General features: G+C 40.5%; 1 pseudogene across 1 annotated transcript; it reads left to right on the top strand.

Annotated features, from left to right (window-relative positions):
* The first annotated feature begins 5,214 nt into the window (after window positions 1-5,214).
* On the top strand, window positions 5,215-7,516 carry LOC103253739 (annotated as a pseudogene). The gene is made up of 2 exons (XR_002481544.1): window positions 5,215-6,568; window positions 6,755-7,516. The product of XR_002481544.1 is annotated as a splicing factor, proline- and glutamine-rich pseudogene (transcript).
* Window positions 7,517-10,025: the final 2,509 nt, after the last annotated feature.

Raw genomic sequence — 10,025 nt, 5'->3', positions numbered from 1 at the left:
TTGGGATTCTGAATAGGAATTGGTTCCCACTTCCAATTTTTATAAGGGTGTCTCATGCGCTTTCTAAGATTCTTATAGTTTGAGGTTGACATTCAGGTCTTTTGACGATTTAGAGTTAATTTTTGAGTATGGTGATAGGTAGGAGTCCCGTTTCAATCTTCTGCATGTGGTCAGCCAGCTTTCCCAGCACCATTTACTCCTATTCACAGTGGTTGTTGTTGGAGGCTTTGTCAGAGATGAGTTGGTTGAGGATTTGAGGCTTTGCTTCCAGGATCTCTATCCTGTTCTGTGGGTCTATATGCCTATTCTTGTAGCGATACCAGGCTGCTTTGATTACTGTAGGCTTATAGTAAATTTTGAAGTCTGGAAGTGTTATACCTCCTGCTTTGTTTCTTTTGCTAAGGATTGTTTTAGCTATTAGTGGTCATTTATGTATCCATATGAATTTCTGTATTGTCATTTCCAGGTCTGAGAAGAATGATGTTGGTAGCTTAATGGGTATTGCATTGAATATGTAGATTGCCTTTGGTAGGATGTCTTCTTGAATTTCTTTGAGGAGTGTTTTGTAGTTCTCATTGTAAAGGTCTTTCACTTCTCTGGTTAGGAAGATGCCGAGGTATTTCTTTCTTTCTTTTCTTTTTTTTTTGGTGGCTATTGTGAATAGGATTGTGCTTTTTTTTCTTAGTTGGAGTCTCACTCTGTCGCCCAGACTGGAGTGCAGTGGCTACTCCCAGCCACCACAGCCTCGACCTGCTGGGCTCCGGCAATCCTTCCACCTCGGCCTTCCGTGTAGCCGGAATTACAGGCATGTGCTACCACGCTCGGCTGATTTTTTGTAGAGAAGAGGTCTCACTGCCCAGGCGGGTCTCGAACCTGCTGGCTCAGGCAATCCACTCACCTCAGCTGCCCAAAGGTGTGGGATTACAGGCTGAGCCACCGAGCCCGGCTGGATTGTGCTTTTTTATTTGGTTCTCTGCCTGCTTTTTGTTGTTGTAGAGGAATGCAACTGTCTTTTGCACATTTATTTTGTACCCTGAGACATTTCCAAAGTCCTTCATCAGTGCAAGCAGGCTTTTGACAGATTCTCTTGGATTTTCAAGGTATAGGATCATATCATCAGCAAAGAGGGATAACTTGATTTCCTCTTTTCCTACTTGGATACCCCTGATTTCCTTCTCTTGTCAAATTGCCTAAGCTAGGACTTCCAATACAATATTGAACAAGGGGGTGAGAGTGGGAAGACTTGTCTTGTTCTAGTTTTCAGGGGAAATGATTCAAGTTTCTGACCATTTAGCAATATGCTAGTTGTGGATTTGTCGTAGATAGCACTTACTATTTTGAGGTATGTTCCCTCTATACCTAGATGTTTGAGGGTTTTTATCAAGAAGGGATGCTGGATTTTATCAAAAGCTTTTTCTGCGTCTAATAAGATAATCATATGGTTATTGCTTTAACATCTATTGATGTATTTAATGACATTTATGGTCTCAAAAATGTTTAAGCAGCCCTGCATCCTGGGGATGAAGCCTACTTGGGCATGGTGGATAATATTTGAGATGTGTTTTTGGATCCGATTAGCTGGAATCTTGTTGAGGATTTTTGCATCTATGTTCATATGGGATATTGGCCTGTAGTTCTCTTTCTTTGTTGAATCTTTACCCGGTGTGGGTATCAGCGTAATGTTAGCTTCGTAAAATGATTTGGGAGAGATTTCCATCTTTCTCAATTGCCTGGAATACTTTTAATAGCATTGGTATCAGTTCCCCCTTGTATGTTTTGTAGAATTGTGCTGGAAAGCCATCCAGTCCAGGGCTTTTTATTGTAGGTAGTTTTTGTATGATAGAATCCATTTCCTGGGTCGTTATTGGTCTATTTAGTGTCTCAATGTCTTCTTGTTTTACCTGGTTAGGTTGTCTGATGTCAGAAAGTCCTCCATTTCTTCTAGGTTTTCAAGTTTATTTCCATATAGGTGTGCATAGTAATCTCTGATAATCTTTTGTATTTCTTTGGGGTCAGTTGTGATTTGACCTGTTGTATTTCTGATTGTGTTTATTTGGGCTTTTTCCTTCTTTTTCTTGGTCATTCTAGGTAGGGGTCCATCAATCTTGTTAATTCTTTCAAAGACCCAACTTTTTGTTTTGTTGTTGTTTTCTATGATATATTTGTCCTCTATTTCCTGTATTTGGGCTCTTATTTTTGTGATTTGCGTTCTTCTGATAAAGTTGGGGTTTTGGTGGTCTTCTCTTTCCAGCTCCCTTAGGTGATTTGTTAGGATCTCCACTTGTGATCTTTCCATTTTCTTCATGTGTGCTCATAGAGATATAAATTCCTTTCTTAAAACTAATTTCATGGTATCCCAGAAGTTTTGGTAAGATATTTATTCATTTTCATTTGTTTCCAGGAATCTTTCAATTAATTCTTTGATTTCAGTATTGACCCAGTCGTTGTTTAGCATCATGCTGTTTAGTGTCCATGTCTTTGTGGGTTTTGGGGAAATTTTGTTGGTTTTCATATTTATTTTTATTCCACTGTGGTCTGACAATGTGCATGGCAAGATTTCAACCTTCTGAAATTTGTTTATGCTTGATTTATGGCCAAGAATTTGATCAAATTTTGAGTATGTTCCATGTGGTGATGAGTAGAATGTATATTCTGTGGTTATTGGGTGAAATAATCTGTAAGTATCCAATAAGTCCATTTGGTCAAGTGTCAAGTTTAGGTTCTGGATCTCCTTGTTGATTTTTTGCCTCGATGATCTATCTAGGGCTGTCAGTGGGGTATTTAAGTCCCCTGCTATATAATACTGTTAGAGTCAATATCTTTTTTTAGTTTATTTAATAGTTGTTTCATAAATGCTGGTGCTCCTATGTTGGGTGCATATATGTTTAGGATGGATATTTCTTGTTGATGGTGAACCTTTTATCATTATGTAGTATTCTTTTGTATCTTTTAAAATTTTGATAGCTTAAAGTTATTTTGTCTGATATTAAGATTACAACTACTGCCTTCTTTTGTGATCTACTTGACTAGAAACACATTTTCCATCCTTTAACTTTGAGTCTGTGTGCATCCCTTGTACAGAGATGAGTCTCCTGGATGTAGCAAATAATGAGGTCATGGTTTCTTATCTTGTCCACCATTCTTTGTCTTTTCAGTGGTGCATTTAGTCCATTCACATTCAGGCTAATTATTGAAATGTAGCAGTTTTTCACTGTCATGAGGTTCTTATAGAGTTGTTGTTCCTGTTTATTTGTTGTCTTTCCTTTTGTTTTGGGATTGATCCGTGTGTGTTTTCCATCTTTTCCCTGTAATCTTGTGAATAACGTTGTCATTGTTTTCTCCTTTTCTTCTGTGTTTAATACTTTCTTAAGTGTTTCGTGTAGACATGGTCTGGAGACTGCATAAGTTCTTAGGGATTGGATGTCTGGGAAAGATTTTAATTCTCCCTCACTGGTGAAGCTTAGCTTGGCTGAGTAGGTTATTCTTGGCTGAAATTGTTTATCTTTGAGAACTTTGAAGATTGGGTTCCAAGTTCTTCTAGCCTGAAAAGTTTCTGTAGACAGATCTACTGCTATTCTAATTGTTCTTCCCTGGTAGGTAGTCTGCCCTTTTCTCTTGCTGCCTTTAGGATTTTTTCTTTTATATCTACTTTGTTTAGGCAAATTATTATGTATCTGGGAGTTGGTTTTCTCATTTGTTGTCTTTCACGGATTCTCTGAAGCTCTTGTGTTTGAATTTTTGCAACACTTATGAGATGAGGGAAGTTTTCTTGAATAATTTCATGGAATGTTTGTTCCAGTGTGATCTCTGTCTCTCTTTCTGCCTCAGGAAGGCCAATTACCTTTAGGTTCGGTCTCTTGAAGTCATTGTTCATCTCTTGAAGGTTTTGTTCTTTTTAAGCTTCTTTACTATGTTTTTGACAGTTTGATTCTGTATTTTGGTCTTCAAGCTCTGAGATTCTTTTTTCTGCATCTCTAATTCTGCTTTCCATGCTTATTTATTTATTTCCATCACAGTATTCTTTAATGCTGTAATTTCAGTTATCAGCTCCTTCCTATTTTCCCCTTGTCGCTCCCCAATTCTTTTTATTCTCTCATTTAATATCTTGATATTGGGGTTTGTCACATGTGACCAGTCATCGTGGAGGCTCTTCATTGTTTGCATTCCAAAGTCTGTTTTCTCCAGTGTCTGACCTCCCAGGGATCTCTGTGAGACCTATATACTTCTTTTGGTTTCTCTTCATTTGTGCAGATTTTCCCCCCCACTTCCCCCCCCATCTTTTTTATTCTGTTGTTCAGGGGTGGAGGGGTTGCTTTTACTTCTGTTTGTTCAACCTCCTATTCTTTCTTATCCTCTGGCTTTGTTCAATTCTGGAGATGGACTGTAGGTTGGGGCAGTTCTTTTCGCAGTTTTTGAGATTTAATTAAAAGGGGAACTGCAATATGAAATCTATCTGCAGATCCCAGTATCCACTGACAAGTATATGGATAATGAGGTCATTTCAATTTTGTTGTTATATCTCAAGGCAAATAATAATGTTTTTATCCGTTTATTGTCCCGTTTTTTTCTTTGCAATCTTTTTGTGTGTGTGCCCTTATGAATAGTCAAATTTAGAAACAGTGTTAGACATTTGTTTCTATTTTCCACGGGAATTCTTAAAGAGTTTGTATATTAATGATGTGATGGGTCTATGCTGTTGCTGGGGAGATACTTTCCTCATGTGAAGAGAGCTTACATTTCCCTTTCAAAATGTTTATAGGAATTAAAAGTACATTATACTAAATCATGTGTTAATATCAATTAAAGTGTTCATTGGGTTTTCCTACTTTGCTTATTGATATGGTGTTTCTATGAATAATGTTTCTTATATTGAATTATTCTAAGTGAAAATCTTTTTGTTGTGTGGTTTCTTTTTTTGTTGTTAATAATTTTATTTACCTTTTTAATCTTTATTAAATCATGATATATTGACATAAAATTAGCTTTTTAAAAAACAGCACTATCCAGATATAATTCACATACCATACAGTTGACCCATTCAAAGTGTACAGCTCAATGGTTTTTAATATATTCACCAAGTTGTAAAAACATCCCCCAAGTATTTTAAATTCCATATGCTGGCTTATGTCATCCGCCATTTTGCATGAAGCAAGGTGACCTCCACGTTCCCTGAGTGTCTTCTTCGCTTCTGCCTAGACTGCCCCTTGACCACAGACATGTCTCAGGATCTGGAGTTGCGGCCGTGGCGGTGGCAGCTTCCACCAGCGCGGAGCAGGTGGCGGCAGAGGAAGCGGCAGCCGAGGAGGCCTTCACGACTTCTGCTCCCTGCCACCCGGCATGGGCCTCAACCAGAACCGCGACCCCATGGGTCCCGGCGTGGGCCAGGGAGGCTCCAAGCCTCTGATCCTGCCGTGGCCTCTGCATCATCATCATCAGCAGCAGCAGCAGCAGCAGGAGCAGCAGCAGCAGCAGCAGCAGCCGCCGCCACTGCACCAGCCGCCACCCACCAGCAGCCTCCGCCACTGCAAGACTCATCTAAGCCCGTCATTGTTCAGGGACTTGGCTCCACTCCAGGAGTAGGCAGCAAGTCGCCAGCCTTTGGCTTGGCCCCGCCCACCACCCCTCTGACCTCCAAGGCCCCTCCAGGGCTGGGGTCAGGTCTGACTCCAACCCAACCCACTGCCTGCCGTCACTTCAGCCCCTCCCGGGGAGCCTTCCCCCCTCCCCCCACTCCTCCGAGTGGCGGGATCACGACCATTCCCCCTCAGGCCGGAGGCCCACTGCCTCCACCCGCGGGTGTTCTGGGACTGGGGCCTAAGCAAGGTCCAGGCCCCGGTGACCCCAAATGTAGCAAAATGCCTGGCGGTCCGAAGCCCGGGGCGGCCCAGGCCTAAGCACTCCTGGCGGCCACCCCAAGCTGCCGCATCGGGGTGGCGGGAAGCCCTGCGGGGCCACCAGCACCACCTGCCCTACCACCAGCAGTACCACCAGGGTCCCCTGCCCAGTGGCCGCAGCGAGGAAAAGATCTCAACTTGGAGGGATTTAAAGCCAATTTGTCTCTCTTGAGGAGGTCTAATGAGAAAACTTACAACGCTGTCAGTTGTTTGTTGGGAATCTACCTGCTGACATGACAGAGGATGAATTCAAAAGACTGTTTGCTAAATATGGAGAACCAGGAGAAGTTTTTATCAACAAAGGCAAAGGATTCGGTTTTATTAAGCTTGAATCTAGAGCATTGGCTGAAATTGTCAAAGCTGAACTCGATGCTACACCCATGAGAGGTAGACAGCTTCAGGTCTGCTTTGCCACACATGCTGCTGCCCTTTCTGTTAGTAATCTTTCAACTTATGTTTCCAATGAGCTTTTGGAAGAAGCTTTTAGCCACTTTGGTCCTATTGAAAGGGCTGTTATAATTGTGGATGATCGTGGAAGATCTACAGGGAAAGGCATTGTTGATTTGCTTCAAAACCAGCAGCAAGAAAGACATTTGAACGATGCAGTGAAGGTGTTTTCTTGTTGACAACAACTCCTAGTCCAGTCATTGTGGAACCACTTGAACAATTCAGAGGTCCTCAAACTTTTAAAACAGGGGGCCAGTTCACTGTCCCTCAGACCGTTGGAGGGGTGGACTATAGTTTAAAAAAAAACTATGAACAAATTCCTTTTTTTTTGTAAACTACAGTCTGCCCCTCCAACGGTCTGAGGGACAGTGAACTGGTCCCCTGTTTTAAAAGTTTGAGGATCCCTGAATTAGATGATGAAGATGGTCTTCCTGAAAAACTTGCACAGAAGAATCCAGTATCAAAAGGAGAGGGAAACTCCTTCTTGCTTTGCCCAGCATGGTACATTTGAGTATGAATATTCTCAGCGATGGAAGTCCTTAGATGAGATGGAAAAACAGCAAAGGGAACAAGTTGAAAAAAGCATGAAGGATGCAAAAGACAAATTGGGAAGTGAAATGGAAGATGCCTATCATGAACATCAGGCAAATCTTTTGCACCAAGATTTGATGAGACAACAGGAAGAATTGAGACACATGAAAGAACTTCATAATCAAGAAATGCAGAAACGTAAAGAAATGCAGTTGAGGCAAGAAGAGGAACGACATAGAAGGGAGGAAGAGATGATTCATCAATGTGAGATGGAAAGACGCCAAAGAAAGGAAAGTTATACCCGGATGGGCTACATGGATCCAAGAGAAAGAGACATGAGAATGGGTGGCGGAGGAGCAATGAACATGGGAGATCCCTATGGTTCAGGAGGCCAGAAATTTCCACCTCTAGGTGGTGGCGGCATAGGTTACGAAGCTAATCCTGGAGTTCCACCAGCAACCATGAGTGGTTCCATTATGGGAAGTGATATGCGTACTGAGCGCTTTGGGCAGGGAGGTGCGAAACCTGTGGGTGGACAGGGCCCTAGAGGAATGGGACCTGGAACTCCAGCAGGATATGGTAGAGGGAGAGAAGAATATAAAGGTCTGAACAAAAAAATCCCAATTTTAGATGTGATAATCTAGGCTTTCATTCCAGTTTGTTTTTGTCTTTTCTTGTTTAGATACCAATCTTTAAAAATGCTTGCATTTTAGTAAAAACTACCTTTTGAATGGATGTTAGCAGTTTATTGACCTAATATTTGTAAATGGTCTGTTTCGGCAGGTAAAATTATGTAATATAGCATTTGAAACAGGAGAAATTTTTTTTCCTTTTTCTTTTCTTTTCTTTTCTTTTTTTCTTATTTTTTTTACTGTATAATGTCCCTCAAGTTCTGGCAGTGTACTTTGTGCCACTGAGTTTCCAAAGTGTACCCATTTTTTTTTTTTTACTGTGCTTCAAATAAATAGTTATAATATTGGTCTTCAACTTTGCCATTCATGTTTCTATGCACATTAGGCTAGGTATTCCACTTTGAAAGCATGAGCGTGTCTAGGCTTTTGAATGGCATATGGGAAATGTATCTGGAAAATGTATCTGGGAAATGTATCTGGAGGCGAAGTATTGCTTTCTAGAAATAACTGCCCCCCTTCTCCCTCCCCTGTTTTAAAAAGAAGAAATGCATATTGAAGTAGTTTCATGATTTGTTTGGCATTGTAGGAAGCAAGCCGGTGCTAAGTATTTTTAAATTGTTATGTAAGCAAAGCTAACTATAAATCTTCATTCAGGAATATGTATTAAGATTGTGGAATGGGTGTAAGACAATTGATAGAGGGTGAAAGTGGGTTTGGTTAACTGGATCTTTTATGGCCCTATGGTCTATCCTTTCCTTGGAAGCTTTTGAAAAGTGGAAAGATCATTTTGTTGCATTTCCCCATTTCTTGTTTTTAAAAGAACAAATCTCAAGCCCTACAAATGGCTTGTATTGAACTTTTAAATTTGAATTAAAGATTGTTAAACATGAAAAAAAATTCCATATGCTTGTTTTACTTAGGAATTTTACATCTATACTAACAAATAAGATTGTATACACAAAAATGGCTAGTTTTGTGTGTTGATTTCTTATTTTTTAGAGACAACATCTCTTTATTAGCAATTAGAACAAAGTTGCATTTTAACTTTTGAAACATAATGACACTGGCTCAGTGAAAAAAAGAGTAGCATCAGATAAACCATTTGGTGTCTGTCTTTATTTTAGGACCTTTGAAAGTGTCAATAACCTGATGTAAATGAAGCCTAAAGGTGTCTCCTGCATTTTCTAACATTCTTATAGTTAGAGGTTTTACACTGAGGTCTTTGATTTACTTAGAATTGATTTTTGTGCATGGTGGTACGTAGGTGTCCTATTTCATTCTTTTCCATGTGGCTGGTCAGTTTTCCCAGCACCATTTGCTGAATAGGTTCTCCTCTCCCCAGTGGTGGTTGGTGAGCCTTTGACAAAAGATGAGTTGGTTGAGAAATTGAGGTGTTGCTTTTGGAATCTCTATCCTCTTCCATTATTTTTCATATGCCTATCCCTATACCAATACCAGACTGTTTTGATTATTGTAGCCTTATAATAGAATTTAAAGTCTGGGAGTGTGATGCCTTCCACTTTGTTTCTTTTGCTGAGGAATGTTTTGGCTATTTTTGGTCATTTAAGTTTCCATATGGATTGTTGTATTGTCATTTCCAGGTGTGAGAAGAATGATGATGGTAATTTAATGGGTATTGTGTTGAATCTGTAGATTGCCTTGGATAGATGGACAAGCTCCTTGGGATCCTTTCAGTTTTTTCAGATGAGGAAACTGAAGTACAGATTGGGTATGTGTCTTGACCAGAACAGATCAACAGAAGTTGCAGCCTGGAAAAACTGGAACTCGGACCCAAAGCCCCGTAGTCTTCATGTAGGATTCTTTCAATTATACCCTATTTTTTATAAACAGAAAGGATAGTGGATTTCATATAATGGCTACCAAAATGTAGCAATAATGTGGTAGAGTAAACCTGGAACCCCATATTGGTTTTAAGAGATTAACCTATGAATCAGAGATTATTGTGGATTTACTGTTCCTTTGAAAGAAGGCCTAGGAAACTTAATGGACTGCAGTTTATATTAGTCAGTATTCTCTTCTTGTAAGTAACTGAAAACCAATGAAAATTAGTGTAGGTTGGGCAAAGTGACTCAACCCTGTAATCCCAGCACTTTGGGAGACCAAGGTGAGGCTACTGCCTGAGCCCACGGTTTCGAGAACAGCCCAGGCAACATAGTGAGACCTCATATCTACAATAAATCAAAAAATTAACTGGGAATGGTAGCCAGCACCTGTAATTCCAGCTACTTGGAAGGCTGAGGTGGAAGGATTGCATCCCCACAGGTCAATGCCGAGGTGGCCATGAGTGCGCCACTGCACTGCAGCCTGGATAATGGAGTGAGACTCCAACTCAAAAAAAAAAAAAAAAAAAGGATCTATTTTGAGTTAATTTTTGTGTATGGGGATAGATAGGGGTCTTGTCTGAATCTTCTCCATGTGGTCAGCCAGTTTTCCCAGCACTATTTACTGAATAGGTTCTCCTTTCCCCAGTGGTAGGTGGTGGAGGCTTTGCCGAAGATGA

The sequence above is a fragment of the Carlito syrichta genome, unplaced genomic scaffold (assembly GCF_000164805.1).
Source record: "Carlito syrichta isolate Samal-C Ts95f unplaced genomic scaffold, Tarsius_syrichta-2.0.1 Scaffold67950, whole genome shotgun sequence".
NCBI lineage: Eukaryota > Metazoa > Chordata > Mammalia > Primates > Tarsiidae > Carlito > Carlito syrichta.
Note: the sequence above shows the minus strand (reverse complement) of the source record. Positions and strands in the feature narration are given on the sequence as shown.